At 34.5% G+C, this 18,807-nt stretch overlaps 1 long non-coding RNA gene across 1 annotated transcript; it reads right to left on the bottom strand.

Moving 5' to 3' along the window:
• Positions 1 to 15,020: 15,020 nt before the first annotated feature.
• Positions 15,021 to 17,311, bottom strand: LOC131549802 (uncharacterized). The gene is made up of 4 exons (XR_009273490.1): positions 17,238 to 17,311; positions 15,936 to 16,005; positions 15,681 to 15,832; positions 15,021 to 15,508 (listed from the first exon to the last, which is right to left on the bottom strand). It is a non-coding gene; the product is annotated as an uncharacterized LOC131549802 (long non-coding RNA).
• Between the last annotated feature and the right edge of the window lie 1,496 nt (positions 17,312 to 18,807).

Raw genomic sequence — 18,807 nt, 5'->3', positions numbered from 1 at the left:
CCATGCATCCATCTTCCTGGTCTCATTCCTCATCGGTCCGTCTTCTCGCTGACGCTGTCAGAAGAGGCAGTGAGAAGGTGTTCATGGCTTTTCCACAATGTTGCTGATGCTGACATCTTTAAGCTTGTCCGAACTCATACCACAGCTCACATCCCATCAATCAGAGAGAGGGAGAGAGAAAGTGAGCGATGGAAATAAAGAAAAAGAGTAAAACAGAAGTGAGCTGGGAGTAGCTAACTAAAAACAGTGGCACTAGTAACTGCAGTTTTCAGAAGCAGGATAGTAGCTTTTAACAACCTACTTTTCGCCAGGAGTAGCGGTGTAGCACTGTACTGCTTTTTTTAATGTCATATTGTTTGTGCTTGTTGCTCTTTCTCATATTTAGTGTTGGAAAGATTCATTTTAGTGACTTAGTTTGTTCAAAACAGTCATTTTAAATAAGCCTATGTAGGTTTAGAACAGGGTTCCCACACCTTGGTTAACTTCAAATTCAAGGACTTTCCAGGTCCAATACCCTCAAATTCAAGGACTTAATGTGGGGACACATTTCAAGTGAGAGCAAAGGTTACATCGCGTCACCTTGTAAGATACATTGTTACAGTTTTCATGTGTAAACAACTATGCAAAAAAGCAATTTTTTTTGCATTTATGTTTGGCCATATGACAGAAATCTGATATTTGTCGTATTTCTGTTTTGCATAAAATTGAATAATATTTGGTATATACTATACTGTATTCTAAAATGATCTGATATTAACTTTTGCATGGATTTTATTGAAAAGAGCTTAGGCTCATGTAACCAGAAGTTTTAAGATTAAGATTAAGATTAAGTTTTTCTTGCCTCATGCCTTTACATTATCTTAACAAGCAAAGCAATTCAACATTACATCCTTTGGATCTCTGGCAAGCCATTCTTTGTAATCTTCTTTGGTGAGCCAAATATCTTGAAACTTGCATTTTCCAGTCATCACGTTTCAGCGGTTTCAGCCTATTTTTGCAATGTTTCACGGCGTGTCTGTGAAACGTTGAGGTACCATCTTAGTAGTTTCGTGTGCATGTGAACATCATGGCAATGAACAACACAAAGTACCTCACGTGGGAAACACTTAACGTAATGCATAAATGTGCAACGTAAATCAAGCAAGCTAGTATGCACAAAGTGTTGGCAAAATAACACATTAGCGGACCGGAGGTAATAATATGGAATTTTCAAGGACCTGTATCCATGTTTGTTTATTTTCAAAAACTTTCCAGGGCCTTTAAAATTTTTAATCAGATTCACAACCCGTGGCAACCCTGTTAGAAAGTTCAATTCTGAATCAGTTTGTCCAAAACGATCATCTTTCTCATATATCAATTTGGAAAATTGTATTCATTCTAGTACATTGTTCATCCTAACCCATATAGCAATATATGTTAAATGTATTCAAGCTCAATGAAATATATTTTTGAAATTTAGTTTCAACCTTCATGTACTGAACTATATTTCAAAATGTACACTTTTTTTTTTTTTTTGGCTGTATGGGAAATTCTAGTGAATTTGTTAATGTTAATTGGTTCATGTAATCCATTCACTACACTAATTCTTGTAAATGCATGGCATTTTATGTTGTTTAATAGATTTTTAAGCTAAATGCTACCACTGTTTCAAAAATTTGGTATTCTAGTTTTCAAGCTGTATTTAGGATATAGTGTTCAAGGTTAATACTGCAGTTTTCCTCTGAAGTAGCTTTAGTTTATGTGTTAGCTAATGTTAGTTAGCCATGTTGTGTTGCGCTCTCGAGGTACTGTAGACCACCTTGGGTTAACTACTTTTACAAAAGACTAGTTTAACTGCAGTTTTAAACCACTTTAAATTATGAGCAGCTTGTAGCTTGGCAAGCTACGGTTTCAAAGCATCTCCACCACTGAAGCCGAATGAAGAAAATGGCTTCCTCGTCAACTGTTATTTTTTATGGAGATATGCAAGTCGTCGTTCTAGTTACCCTCGTTTATCTGGAAGATTGGGACTGATGCTGTGGGTGATGGAGACGGGGGCGTTTGTCATCACTCACCCACCGAGAGAATCGTCCCGGGGGCAAGAGACGGTATCGTTATCATGCTGAGAGGAAGTTAAGCTGATTTGGCCTGAGCGAGGTTCATTTAACGCTGCCTCTCGGGAAGACCGAGGCTTTGCAGAGGAAATGATGATGATCTTCAGAATGTCATTAGCTGCTGAAGATAAGAACAAACTGATCGCTCAAAATCTCATCTCAATCCAGATCTTTAAAACATTTGTCACGGAATTAGGTGTTGAGTAATTGCCACCTCCACAGTGCTGAGGTCAAACCAAGGTCAATCACGGGTAACACTTAGCACTCGGTAGTCTGACAGAAAATGTTTGTGTGCGCTTGGGAAACCTAACTAGAGAGTTAGTAAAACTATCAAGAGAATCTTTTTGAACATGGAATCCAGTCAACCGAAACATACACATAAATATGTTTTCAGACATTGAACAGAGTTCGCTTACAGAAATTATAATCAAAAATAATAATACTAGGGCTGTCAAGCAATTCAAAATTGTAATGTAATGAATTACATTTGATGTGCTGATTAATTAATTACATACCAATTGTGCCTGAGAAATTATCCCCCAAAAGATCATTTAAAGTCATTATTGTGTTACATAAGAAAAGCTTTGAATAGACACTACAAAACTATTAACTATGAATAGACACTATTAAAACTAAAATATTGATTATAAATGGGTTTTGATGTTTTTGAAAGGAATGCTGAAATATTAAATGATTAAAAAATTGAAATTATATGCTAAATATGAATCTAAAGTCACTAATAGGTGGCAGCAGGTTACAGTCTTTATGAGTGAGTCATTCAGTCATTCATTCAGCCGATTCGTTCAGACTGAAGTAAGTCTTATGTTTTTTTCAAGTGTGCTGCACACGTCCTGAAAAGTGAAGCCAAAACATGCAGTATAGGTCATACACCCTCCATGCCAAACTGAAAAATCAAATTACACTTCAAATACATTTTTCCCAAAGATGGTTTCCAGCATTTTAGGTAGTTCCTATCATGCTGAAGTATGTTAGTTTTTTTCTAAGTAGTTTGCTTTTAGTTAGTTATTTGATGCTATAAAAACAGATGTGGTGTCATGATTGTGTGCTTGTGATTGAGAAGTGGAGTCTCAAAGTCCCACCCAAATTACCGCAGACCCAATCACTACTGCGCAGACTCTGGCTCCAAATGACGTCATCAGCACAAGATGACACTGGGACATTTTGGCTTCACTTTTCTATAGTGGAAGGAAGTGGAGATCTTTTTATACAGTCTATGGTCTTTATGAATGGATCACTGAATCATTGTCTCACTTGATTTGGTCAAAACGATTCATTCAGTAACAAAACACAGTTGTGTGTTGCTTGGTACGGCACAACAGTTGTGGTGGAATTTGATTAAAACAGGCAATATTGTCTAAAATGTAATGCGACATTAACTTTTTATTTAACTGGTGTATAAAATTAAAGTCACATTTGCAATTGTGCAGATATTCGGGGGGGGGGGGCACTTAATTTGCTGAACTATAGCAAATTATGACATGAATATAAGACAAGACCCATATGCTCATATTTGCCCTCATATCTTGAATTTCATCTCGAACAAACCTACTATGTTCATCAGCAACTGCATGCAATGTAAGATGACATACAAATCTGGGTGGGGTGTGTTAAATGCTTTAATAATGTTAACAAGTTATTTTTTCCATACTTGATCGCATCAAATTAACACATTAAATTGACAGACCTAAATAATACCAAACCGTTTAAAGGTAGGGTAGGCAATTCCAGAGAGGCTAGCAATAGCAAGCTAACTTTGTAAGCATAAGATCCCACCCTCCCTGCAAATCACTCTCCAAAGCCACACCTCCTCCAAAACATGTGAACAAGAGGCGGCGTTGGTGAAGGGTTGAATGCAATGCTGTCAGATTACCTCATGTCTCATTCACTGGTGAGAAAAGATTACAGAACAAAGCGCATAATATTATAATAGTAACGCCTTTCATTCTTGATCGGTCTGTAATAGCGTAATGGAACACGCTGATGACATTATCATGTTTGCGCGAACAGGGCACGTGGAGGCATGCAAATACATGCGTTGACACTTGACAGGCAAGGAGGACAGCCTATCATAGCCCTCGAACCGAAGGATATGACTGGACGAACATTTTATAATCTTATCCCTTCCACAGACTATATAAATACATATAAATAAATTTAAACCACAACTTAGTGATTGCTTTCAGGATGTGAAGAGACTTTCAACCAGAACAACAAAAAGTGTTTTTGAACCTAATCACCTATACTGCCTTTAAACTGTTAGCATTTTTATTAAAAAAAAAAGAAAAAAAAGAAATTACTTGTGCAGAGCAATATTCTAACAATTCAAATAGTTAAGCAGAAAGATATTTTGTAGTTGAATCACTATAAACATTTTTTGCTGACAAACTCATCAAAGCCAGTTGTTATAATGTCTATGTTGATTAAATATTAATTAAAAAAGGCAAAATACCAAATGTTTTATTATGTTACAGTAGATTTGGCCAGTGGCTGTTTTATAGACACGCTTCACTGTTTGGTGCATTCCATGTCACAGCTCAGGATAGTCATTAATAAAAGGCTTGAGTGGTTCTTGTGGTGCAATCAGTCAATCACCATGAGGCCTGTCAAGACGTCATATTCCGGTGACTTCATATGAGTCACATGGCAGTTACGATCTGAATCCGTGCCTATTTTATATCCAACTCTCATGAGGCACATATATCTGCATTCTAAACTCTGCAACTTGCTTTTTCTTCATCACTCATCAATACCTGTGACTCAAACTGCCCTTTACTTGTTTACTGTGGTGCCTAGGGTCTTCATTAAGTGCAGTTTGTATCTGTACAATTATTAAAGCAGGGTCCAGACTCCCAGTTGTCCGAAAATGTGAGTATAATAGCGGAAGATCAACGTTTGCTAATGGCTGCCATGTTTATGTATGCGGTGGGCCTGCAAGAATTAACTCGCCCAAACGAAAAAGTTAACTCTAGACAATTTCAGATCGACTTTGTAAGGTTTTTAAAGGTCAAAACGCTCTGGCTGACTGCACCAAAGCAGAAATCACCAAGCGAGCGAATAGTTTATATGCTAATTCCTTCCATCCCCATAATATGCACAAAAACACGCAGCTAAAAAATGGCCAAATGTAGTGGAGACGCTCTCCCCCCACCGAGCAAACTACTTATGGCACATCTCCTGCCATATCCTGGAAGCGGTAAGTGCCGCCCAAATCTTGGCACACCGTCGAATGATCACACTGTCAGAGTGATCAATATAAATTGCTGTGTGCGGCGTTGAGAGAATGGAACGGGAAAGGTTTTGATGTGTTGTCTGGTGAGGAAAAGATGAGCGAGCATGCATGATTTGACACGTGAAGGCAAAATTCCGCACCAGGCCTTCCTAATGGCTCCATTGGCTAGTTAGGCATGTCCGCAGTTCAGATGCCCCTGTCAGCTCGCCGCTTTTGCCTAAAGGGGTATTATGCAAAGTTCTGGTTCAATGCCTCCCGTCAAGAGTACCTTTTTCTCTTAGCGGTCCTGTTTTGGCCTCCACCACCCACCTGCCATCCCTTGCTTTTTGCCTGTTGCGTTTTTTTTATTTACAGGAAACCCTGTTGAGAGTGAATGGCCAGATAATGGCGTTGGCATGTGAGACGTAAATAATTGCCAATTTTCTTTCTGCTTTCGTCCTGCCTCGAACCACTCTACACCATTTCTGCTTCCTCTGAACAAACTATTAATTGGACATGTCTCCCTTTTTCAATTACTCTAATTGGTTGCACTTGTGAGGTGTACAGTGGGCAGAAAGGACAGCGTTTTTCCGCTCATCAGCCTGCTTAGACCTCTGGAGAGCCTCTGCCATTCCCATCACACTCAAATCCTGAAGGACCTTTTCAACACTTTGATTGGATGGAAGGGTCTTTTCCTGCGAAAACACAATAAAGTACGGCCCAATTAATGCCTGATGGGTCCTCAAGTGACCTCTAACTGGTTATTGTGTGTCCTGTGATGGACGGCTTTCTTTGAGCACCTGCGTTCTTGTCTGTTGTCTTCGTTTGCTTTAGAGGTTTCCGAGTGAGAATTTAGTTGACGTTATGTATGTTGATTTAGTTTGTATGCATTTTGCATGTTGTTGATAAACGACAGCGAAGCTTGACTGAAAATACCACTTACTTAGTTGAACTGTACCTGAGGAGGCTTGTGTGACCAAACTACAGTTCCCATGATTCTTAGTGGCAGCACAAGAAAACATTCAAGTCCACATGGGGAGATCCTACATCCAAGTCAGAAACAACATATTAAAATATTTAAAACACAATACATTTACAAAATGATGGCTAATGCTGTTTTTTTCTTTGGTAGTATAAAAATAATAATAAAGTAAAATAATAATAATAAATCATTGAAAAGAAAAGATGAAATCATTCATGAGTTTACCTGCATGTGATGTGACCATTAACCAACATCAGAAAACTGTGCACTGTTATGTAGTATCATTGAGACACTTTTATAGTTTTTATTAATATTTTGAATCAGTTTTTATATTTTCCATTTTAATTTTAAAGTTTTAGAAATTTTATTGTGTTTTTGTCATTTTTATAATTTTTTAATGTGTGTATAGTTTTTTTGTTTCATTTTCTATTTTAGTTTTATTTTATTTTAGTACATCAAGTTCAAATAAATCAAAATTACATTGTTTATAAAAATTATATAGATTTTTATTTTTGTATTTTCATAATTCAAGTAAAGTATGGCTTTCATTTTAAATGACTTTTCAGTTTCAGTTTATTTTTTTTTTTTAATTTCAGTATTCTAACAATCCTGAAACTGTGAATGTTTTTAAATTATGGAAAATTACTTGAAAATCTCAGAGGGCACGTGAAGGCAAAATTCCGCACCAGGCCTTCCTAATGGCTCCATTGGCTAGTTAGGCATGTCCGCACTCAGAGGGTGTTTCAAGTAAATATTTTATGTCAAATGGGTTTGGCTTATTAAAAAAAAAAAAAAAGTTTGTGAATCCTGGTGGTGGATTAGCATAAATACACCTACATTAGTTTTAAAAAACTTATATGATTAATTTATGCATGGTAATGTTAGTTGCTTTCCACCATCTTTCATGTAAACACACCTCCTTCACCGACGCAGGATTTATTGAGGAATTTATTGAAAAATATGAGTGGAGAACAACTTTACTTTCAGACTCCACTTGAAGTTTGCAATAAATCAATTAGTGCTAATGAGCTAATTGAAGCATTAGTTCTATTAGCTCATTAGTGCTAAAATCCTGTCTTTGTCTGGAAATGAAAAAGATGAAATTGCCCAGCGAACCCATTTTATTTTGTCCAACATCACTTACACGCACATCATGTTGAAATGACGACTTCCCAAGAGGACTTGACCACAGCATGAGCCTCCTGTTAGAGCGTTACATCTTTCTCAAAGTTTCTCATGTTACGTTTCATTCTGGAAGTTGTGTGTTGATGAAGGAAAAGAGGGCCGGGGGAAGGAAAGAAAGAAGGAGACGGCGAGCCTCTCACACAAAGTTTGGCAGGAGTCACCATCTGAGACGATGAAGGGTGACGGCCAGAGCTAGTGAAGAGCAGATTACGGACTGTCAAGAACTCCACTGGGACTCACACGTTCCCAGTCTCTTCTTCCCTCATCCCTCAAAGCCTTTCACCTATTCATCTTCCAGAAGGTGACAAAATTGTCAACGGCAGCTACCGCTGTGGCCGGGAGCTGGCCGCCTCTCCCATCGGCTCCCATCGGCTACAGAGCTGCTGTCTTCTTAGGCTTGATAAATGTGTCTGATTCCTCAAGCCAGCTATCTCTGTCACGTAGAGTGTTTTACCGGGCACCCGAGAGACAAGCTGTGATGTAACCAGTGAGGATCTCAAGTAAATCTCCACCTACTCATTCAGGGAAAGTGTCTTTTGTAGTGAATATGCTGTCTCAACGGCAGGCTCTTTTTACTTTGTTCAAGACTCCATTCAGATTCAGCTGACTAAGTCTACAAAGGTTCTACAAAGTTGCAAGAACAATTTAAGTGTTAATAATCTTCAAATTTATGCAGCAGGCTACATTTAAAATATAATATATATAGTGCATGTATATGTGTATGTATGTGTATACACACATATATATATATATATATATATATATATATATATATATTTGAATTGGATCAAAATTGTTCATCAAAGTTGTCCTATGTTGTCCTGTTTTTGTTTTAGGACAATGTTGATGAAAGGTTTTGATCCATTTCAAATGTTGACTACTGTATATTTATATATTTATTAGTGCTGTGCTGTCAAATGATTAATCGCGACTAATCGCATCCAAAATAAAAAAAATTGTTTACATAATATATGTATGTGTGCTGTGTATATTTATAGGAATATATATAAATACACACACATGCATGTATATATTTCAGAAAAATATGTTGTTTATATATTTTCTATATTTATATTCATATAATTTATATTATAAATAAATATATTTATGTAAATACATGTAAATATTTTCAAAATATATACTGTGTGTGTATTTATACTGTATATACATAATAAATATGCACAGAACACACATATATTATGCAAACAAAAACTTTTATTTTGTATTTGTATTTTGTATGCGATTAATCGCAATTAATCGTTTGACAGCACTAATATATATATATATATATATATATATACATACAGTTGTGCTCAAAATTATTCATACCCTTGATAAATATGATCACAGAAGGCTGTGAAAATAACTCCGCATTGTTTATCCATTTGATCTTTCAAAAAATCTAACCTTTAAGCAAAAAATAAATAAATAAAAAGGAAAAGTGGGGAAAATCACATTATTATTTTTCTCTAGTACACAATGGCCACAATTATTGGTACCCCTAAAAAATCCTTATGATTGAAATATCTCTGAAGTATATTCCCATTCATATTTGCATTTTTTAATCACACCAGGGTGACTAGGAACATTTTATTATCCAGCCATGGAATATAAATATGAGGGGAAACAAAGGCCAAATTCCCTTAATCATTGATCACAATGAGTAAAATCAAAGAATGTATTTCTGTTGTGCAGCAAAAGATTGTTAAGTTTCACAAATTAGAAGTAAAAAAAGAGCTAAAGCATTAAAAATTCCAGTTTCCACCAAAAATTTCCAATCAACAGAAAATATTACAAATCTGCCTGGAAGATGACGTGAGTCTATTTTGTCTTAAAGCAAGGTGAGGAGGATAGTTTGAGTGGCCAAAGACGCTCCAATGATCACAGCTGAAGAATTGCAGAAAACAGTCTTGGGGTCAGAAAGCCTGTTGTTTGGAAGGGCTTCAAGAAAATTCTAGAAAAGAAAACATTTTGGTCCAAAAACTCCAGCATATTCATTAGAGACTACTGGAACTTCAAATGGGACTGGCTTCTATGATCAGATGAAACTAAAAAATGAGCTTTTTAGCAGCAAACACTCAAGATGGGTTTGGTGCACACAGGAATAAAAAAGTATCCCATGTGTACAATGAAATATACTGCTGTATCTTTAATGCTGTTGGCCTATTTTTCTGCCAGAGATCCTGGATATATTGTTGGCATCATGGCATCAAGGATTCTATCAACTACCAACAGATAAAAAATTAAAAACTGACTGTCCATGCTAGAAATCTTACAATGGGCTGTGGTTGGATCCTTCAGCAGTACAATGATCCACAAACAAACATCAAAATCAAAACAAAAATGGGCCACTTTGAACAAAACCAAGCTTCTGCCATGGCCGTCCCAGTCCTCTGACCTGAACCCTATAGAAAATAAGTGGGTGAACTGAAGAGAAGAAGCACCAACATGGAGCTGGGAATCTAAAGGGTCTGGAGTGATTTTGTCTGAAGGAATGGTCTCTGATCTCTTGTCAGATGTTCTCCAAACTTATCAAGAATTATAGGTGAAGACTCTGATATCTTGGAAAAAGGAGGTTGCAAAAATGATTAAATAAAAGGGTATGATTAATTGTGGCCAATGTGTATTAGAGACATTTTATTTCATTAAAACATTTATTTCATAATGAGATTTTTCTCCCATTTTAAATTTTTATTCTCCAATGAAAGGCTACATTTTTGTACATTTTTTAAAATAAAATAAAAATTAATCAAAAGATTAATGATACAGATTTATTTCCACAGCCTTCTTTAATCATATTTACCAAGGGTATGAATAATTCTGAGCACAACTGTGTACATATATATATTAGATTTAATATATTTTACATTCAATTTTATATTTAAAATGACTAACTCTTTATTTCTATGAAAGAACTCAGTAAGATGGTGGTTAGGACATTTTTTTCCTTTTTCTTTCTGGCAGTTGACTGTTCTGGCTTCTGTTGAAGTACACATACCTGCACTCAGTTCGCACTGCTGGTCAGTGTCATAACTCAGCCTTTAACACACTCCCTTAGAAACAACACATCACAAACACATGCATCAGAAACACAAATCATGAATCACCTACACCCTCTCAAAAACAGACACATCACACACACACACACACACACACACAGACTGGTCATCACACGAAACATATGCTTGGATTCTGCAGTTGAAAGGCTATGGAGCATCTCAAAAAAGCATATTGTACATTTCTTCATTAATTTTAAGTTGCCCATGTTGCAATGTCATTATGAATTTAAATGCAAATACCTTTTTACATTTCAGTTCAATTACAGAATTTAAAGTCAGGCAGTAATATTAAAACTGAATGAAATTCCAAGATATTCCTTCTGCAGTTGTAAATGATACATGTCATTTTTCAATAAACATGTTATTGTAAAGACAATTTATGGGACATTACCAGAGATGATATTCATAATCACGGTTTGAAATAACACTTAGATACTATCTATCTATCTATCTATCTATCTATCTATCTATCTATCTATCTATCTATCTATCTATCTATCTATCTATCTATCTATCTATCTATCTATCTATCTATCTATCTATCTATCTAATCTTTGTGTTCATTGTTTTGACATTTAGAAAAATAGGCCACGCCCAGTTAGTAAACAAATGTATTCTACACACCAGAAAATTAATAGAAAATTCAAAAATAATGACTATTTATATTTTTTCTAAAAATATTGACTATGTTGAATTTCTTTGAGATAATTCTTTCATGTCATTCTGATTTAAAGTCATCTGATTTAAGGTCTGTGGGTGCAACCAATTCAAATTATGACAAATCTACTGAAATTCAATTCTGAATTTCACCTAACCTTGAATTTTGATTAGAGGTCCCGTTGTGACTCATTTTCAGAAGCCGGCCAGTGATCAGTGACTCAAGGGGTCAGGATTTTATCACCGTCTCTCTCGGTCTACAGGACTCATAATCTCAGCTACAGTGATGTTGTACAGCTCACACGCTACATATGTGCTCATGTGTTCCCTTTTGGGTTCCTTAAACTCCTCTGATTAGCTGTTATTGTGCATGCCAGCGGGTCGCTGGTTCTAATCAGGTGGTCTTTTGGTCAGCTCTGCGTCTGGGACTAATCGAGCTGTGTTTTAACCCCTCCCTACCAGCACTTCCACGTCTGCACCACCAGCTATGGAGTTTTTGCCTCTGTAGTGGACATTCTATTTTAGTGAATTTCTCTGAGACCTCACACGTCACAGTTTTGAGCCTGGATGTCCTGTACAGAGCACATTCAGGGCTTTTTAGATATAGTAAATGTTTGGAAGTTTCACCATGACCACACCCTCTCCTAGGTCTTTAAAGATGGCTAAATTTAATTTAGTGAAAAATTGTATTATATTTTGTAATTGTCATTTCAATCTGAATAATTTTCAAATTGTTTGTCATAAAACAACATCTCAGGAAAATGTTATGGGTTTCCAAATCCAAATATGTGACCCCGGACCACAAAACCAGTCTTAAGTGTCAATTTTTCGAAATTGAGATTTGTACATCATCTGAAAGCTGAATAAATAAGCTTTCCATTGATGTATGTTTGCTAGAATCGGACAATATTTGGCCGAGATAGAACTATTTGAAAATCTGGAATCTGAGGGTGCAAAAAAATCTAAATATTGTGAAAATCGCCTTTAAAGTTGTCCAAATGAATTCTTAGCAATGCATATTACTAACCAAAAACGACGTTTTGATATATTTACAATAGTAAATTTACAAAATATCTTCATGGAATATGATCTTTACTTAATATACTAATGATTTTTTGGCATAAAAGAAAAATCTATCATTTTGACCCATACAATGTATTTTTGGCTATTGCTACAAATATACCCCAGCGACTTAAGACTGGTTTTGTGGTCCAGGGTCACATATGACTTCCTGTTAAGAAACAGGACATCATTTCATACATGTCCACTGTAGAGGACACCAGGATTAAAAGCATGTTTATTATGCATTTTGGGAGACATAACAATTGAATAGGAAAATAAATGATACATCAATTGTTTTATGAAATATTAGATATTATTATGAAAATCTGGCCAATTATTACTCCCATTATGACAATTCTTTTTTCAACATGCTGTCCTAACAGCAACACATTAATATGCAAATTAGATAAACTGAATAGATACACTGTGTTTAATGGGAGAACAAGTTTATGGAAATTTTTACACACATATTGCATACAACAAAATGGTATATCAAATCATTTTTGTTATATATTTTATAACATAGTTGAGAATCATCCTTGAACAAAGTTTAGTATAAAAAAAATCCTGAAACCTAAAAATTTATTGGTGATTTAAAAAAAAAAAAAATCCCATTGTTTTTGCCTTTTTGATGTCTATTCATGCCATTTTATTTTATTTTATTTTTTTAGAAAAACTGAGTCCTAGTGTCCTCTACAGAGGACATAGAATAAAATATGAATAAAATATAATTAAAAAAAAAATATATATATTTCCATTTTCTTCTTATGGTCTAAACAATGTAATGACATGAAAAAATACAAAATTCACAAAGCTTTTTTTAAAAGGGTCCAAAAGTTTGAGACCACATATATAATATGGATTCTTTTTTTATAAACCCAGGAATAAACAGAACCCACCATCCAAAATAATTCATTTCAAAAGTGAAAGTAGACAATAAATAAATTGATAAATATTCAGCTGGTCGTGATCCAACAGCTTTTATTGGGCTACTGAAATGACTGGAATATGTCTTTTATATTTATAATATTTTTCAAAGCTACCATTATGGCTGTTTATTTTGATATTTAGAAAATGTCTTATTAGTTATTACACACACACACACACACTTATTTATTTATTCATGTATTATACACACCAGGGAATAAATAGGCATACTTATTCAAAATTAATTACTAGTTATGTTTTTTTTTTCTTCACAACTTTCATGTCACTGTGTTGAAAATAAACAGCTTTTATTAGGCTATTGAAATTACTGGACCTAGTGTACACGGTTTATATATACAAGTAAGTATCATGTATGTAAGTATAAGTATATCAAATATATTTTTTATGATATAAAAAATATGATTCATGCTGGCATGGATGATAATTGCTGTAATCTGGTTCTATTTTTTTTTTTTTTACTATTGCAGTGTTATTTGTAGTATCATTGAGAGAATAGTTTTTGTTCATATTTTAAGCTACATTATATTTTTTAGATTGTCTGGTTTTTATTTATTTATTTATGTTTGTTTGCTTGTTTGTATTCCAGTTTTAGTTATTTTACATTAAAGTAAATGAAAATGAGAAATGTTGCCTCGGAAACCAGCTGAAATAAAATTATATATAAAATTAAAAAAAAAAAAAATCTGTAATATATGCTCTTATAGAAGTGCTCCATCTCACCTGAAAACTCTCCATTATAGTGATATCACAAAATTAGATGCAACCATATACACCACTGATGTACATCTGTCAAACTTTTTTGAAAAAAGTACAAGCTGAGGTGGGAGGCTGAGCTCGAAGACTGATATCTTCTAACTATATACTGGCATAGTTTTCTCACACCGTAACATCATTTTTTGACACATTTGTCCATTTTGTGTATTCTTTCTCCTCTCTCTCTTTCTATATCAGTCAAGGAAACATATATTCCTGTTTTCATGTGCTCTCCTGCTGAAAAACATGACTGTATCTTGGGTTTTGGTTGTAGGCGTGTTTGTGAGTCATTATCAGCCGGGTGAGGGCAGAAGAACAGACGGCACACAGACATCAGAGCACCATGAGGAACAGCATGTGACCCAATCCTCACATTCAGGCAAGATACCTCATGAAGATTACAGTCTGATTTCCATAGCCTATTAATAAAAACTATCAAGATCTCATCGAGATTCATAGGCTGATATAATTGACCTTAACAACACAATTTGTATGTTTCTCAAAACTTTGATACAGCTACTGGATTAATTAAAAGAATAATTAACCCAAAAATGTAAATTTACCATCCAAGATATAGATGAGTTTGTTTCTTTATCGGAACAGATTTGGGGACATTTAACGCTAAATCACTTGCTCACCAATGGATCCTCTCACTGCACTGTAAAAAATGTACCGTAGAATTTACAGGATGTTACTGGCAAAAAAAGTTGCCAATAAAATCTTGTAAAAATGATGTTAATTGCTGTAAAATGGATTACAGTATAATACTGCAAAGCAAATCACAGTTAATTGCTGTATGTGAAATACAGTAATTTGTAGTATTTTTTACAGTAACATTGAATTAAACTTGTAGTTTATATTACAGCAATATTTTGTAATCTCACGAAAGTACAGTATTTACCTGGCAACAAAAGTTGGCAATAAAATCTTGTAAATACCCCTAAATCCAAGATGATGTTGTAATAGTTTAACAATGAAAATGCTGTAAACTGTAAAATACTGATTTAAATGAATTATCATGAGAACTATCTTAATACATTTACAAATGAATAAAAACCAAGTCAAAGATGTTGCAAATAAATATTTATTAAAACTGGCAGAAAGACACTGCAAGGCTTTTACTGGTAAAAATAAAAATGTCAGTCTTTCAACAGTTCTTATCATAAAAATAGCATAGCATCACAAAATAACTACAAATAACTGTTATATCACAAAAAATAAGCCATATTCTGAGTAGAACATTTACCTTCTATAAAAAAATTAAGGTCAATCAACAGAATTTGTATAATTTTGGTTAAAGGATTAAAATAAAATGCTGGAATCAACATTATACCACAAATTCTGTTGTTTGAGCTTATGTTCTATTAAATTTAGAATATTCCTGCAAAAGACAATTTAATAAATACATACTGAAAGTCCATCAACTTTCTGAGATGAGGACACACATGAGGGTTGTCCCTCTTCTCTGAGACCTTTCCACTTGTTTTGCCTCCATGTATCCGTCTTGTATCCAGTGAGTGTTGTGATTCCAACAAAACATCTGCACATAAAAACAAGCAGAAGCTTTAGAATAAAGTTCAGTATTGAATGAAACTAGCTCAATAAAATAAATGTAAAAATGCCACTTATACAATACAATCAGCATTTACCAGTACTTAAACTAAATAAGTAACCTTTTTCACAAATGAAATTACTCAAGTAAAACATGCTACCTTTGAAATTAATTCAAGTGTGCAAAAGACACCTGCTCCCGGGACGCCAGGCTGAAGTTGTAATAAGATTGAAAATCCAGCCGCAAAGTTGAGGTATGAATTCACAACCGTGTGATCCTCGAATAGGCCTAGTCAAAAGCCACTGGGTGCACCTGAAATGAATAAATAGAAGCAATAATGTTACTTACAATACAGTATTTCAATACAAGTTTATCAAATGATTTACAACAGCATTAATAAGAATTAATACATTACCTACTATAATCAGCTTCAGAGAGTCTTGAAGCATCAAACATTTCTCCACATCAGCTGCTATTCTTTGCACCTACAAGAAATAATGAAAATTATCTTGTGATTAAAAAAAAAAAAAAAAAAAAAATGAGACCAAAATGAACACCCAAAAAGGCATATATTTTAAAATAAACTTTTACATTTAATTAATAAATTCAATTATAACAATACATTGTAGAACTGTACCACCAATCAAATTAAATAATTTATAATGCAAAATTACAACTGTGTTATGACATTAATGTTTTACATTAATTTTTGAAATTACAAATAAGAAACGTTGTAAAAATGCAATGATACTTTTAAACGTGAAACTAAACCGCCATTAGGTGGCAGCAAATAATTTAATGAGTGAGTCAATTGAGTCATTCATTGAACCGATTCGTTCAGAATGCTGAATCATTCAGTAAAAACACCGCTGAGTTTTGCTTTGATCTTTGTTTGGAACGATTTTCGTTGGTGAAATAAAACAACAGTCAATATTATGTCTAAAAGTAAGTAACTTAATGTTAACTAATTGTTTATTGAACTACGTAACATTTTCAATCGTGATAATCAGCAACAGATAGCTTGTTATGCTACTTAACAATATCATGTGTTATAAATAAACTCAACAGTTTGAACATTAACCTCATGTTTCTTCCGTGAGTTTATGTGTGCTGTTAAGGTTATTTGTTTGTTGGTTATTTTAAGGTTATCTTGCGTTTCGATGCTTCCCTATTTTTTTTTTTTTTTTTTTTTCCACTCAAGTTTTAATCATGCTAACTTGTCCAATAGGGCATGTAAAGATGTATTTCACAAAAAAATTGCCCCGGACAAGCTTTAATGTCGAGTACAACTACAGTGGCAATAGACACAATTTCTCATTTACATGTTGTTTCTAATTATAGTACGATGTCACGTCAGTATGGGACAGTTGAAAACATTTAAATTAAACAAATTAAATTTCACATATTTTGCTGTTTGTCAGTTATTTCGACAGATAGAAGTTAACGTTACTATGACAATCGTTCGCGCTGGGCATTACGTTAAAAGTTGGGTAAACACTACTTTAAATGCTCTCAATAAGAAAATTAAACTGCCAAAATGAGAAAAATGCAGCATTTAGCCTAACTATGCCATGATAGCAATTTCCAGTTTACTGCACATACCAAGGCCGCTTGTCTAAATGTGTGATCGCAGGCTATTGTGACATGATATCACTTATACAATAACTTAAATAAATATAAAAGGATACATTTCTTAAGTAAAATTAAGTGAATTTACCAGGAATTATGAATAAAGCCTCTAATCTTCAATCGTTCTGGCACTGCTCCAGTCGGCTGGATTTCAGATTTGAATGATGCGCGCGCAATCCCATAATGCCACACTACAGTAAAGTAGTGTAAAAAGCAGGAGCTACAGTGATAACACCTGCTTCTTGTAAATTAATTATAGTTGACATGGAAATATACAGTTAACAACTGTAAAACCTTATTTGACCCATAATGCATTGCGAATTACAGCTACATCTTGTAAAATGTTTAAACAGTAAAATTCTGTAAAATTTTGCTGTAGAAACTACAGCAATTTTTTACAGTGTGTAAAAAAAAAAAGTTGAGCCAACTTAAAATTTTAAGGCAACCAGCTTCAGCAGATTTTTGAGTTTTCTCAAATTGTTGTTTTAAGTTTATGAAAATCTCCTACAAAAATAAGTTGAGAAAACTAAAAAATCTGCTGAAGCTGGTTGCCTTAAAATTTTAAGTTGGCTTAACTTTTTTTTTTTTTTTTTACAGTGCAGTGAATGGGTGCCGTCAGAATGACAGTCCAAACAGCTGATAAAAACATCACAATAATCCACAAGTAATCCAGTTCATCATTGAACGTCTTGAAAAGCTGTATGTTGTAAGAAACAAATTTCTTAATATCCCTCTATCCATAATATTCATTTCTCCAGAGGAACGTTGCCTCATCTTAAATCAGGAGAGAAATAATGCACAGATCAAGCACCGTACAAGTGAAAACAGTCCTAAAAAATTCTAAACTAATATGTTGGTGGATTTTGTTGTGAGAGGACAACCGAGGATATACCTTTGTTTACTGAAAGAAGCGTTATTATGGACCATGGACTCTCATTCCTACAGTGATGGTTTAAAGCTAAAAACACCTTAATAATGAATTTTGTTTCTTACAAACACACAGCTTTTCATTTCACAAGATGCTAATTGATGGCCTGGAGTCATATGGATTACTTGTATTGTGGTGTTTTTATTAGCTGTTTGGACTCTCATTCTGACGGCACCCATTCACTGCAGAGGAGCCATCGGTGAGCGAGTGATATAATGCTACATTTCTCCAAATCTGTTCAGATGACAAAACAAACTCATCTACATCTAGGATGGTCTTAGGGTCAGTATATTTTCATTTTGGGTGAACTGTTTCTTTAAAGGGGTCATATGATGTGATTTCAAGTTTTCTTTACTCTTTGGAGTGTTACAAGCTGTTTGTGCATAGATGAGATCCCTAAAGTTGCAAAGACTAAAGTCTCAAACCCAAAGAGATATTCTTTATAAAAGTTAAGACTCGACCACGCCCCCTAAAACGGCTCATTTAAACATGCCCCCACATGTCTACGTCACGATGTGGAAATATTTGCGTAATGCCGCCCAAATGTTCACGCGTGGTTTCAGTAATTGCTGTTAGTGTTGATGCATGCAGCCATGTCAGGGAGACGCTGTGTGTTTCTATGGAAAGCAAAAGCATTTTATTTGGCCTTCCGAAAGTAGATGCAATTAGCAATCATTGTTAAGAACCAAATGTTCGAATTTGTGCAACGCATTTTATGGTCGACAGTTTC

The sequence above is a fragment of the Onychostoma macrolepis genome, chromosome 11 (genome assembly GCF_012432095.1).
Source record: "Onychostoma macrolepis isolate SWU-2019 chromosome 11, ASM1243209v1, whole genome shotgun sequence".
Taxonomy (NCBI): domain Eukaryota; kingdom Metazoa; phylum Chordata; class Actinopteri; order Cypriniformes; family Cyprinidae; genus Onychostoma; species Onychostoma macrolepis.
Note: the sequence above shows the minus strand (reverse complement) of the source record. Positions and strands in the feature narration are given on the sequence as shown.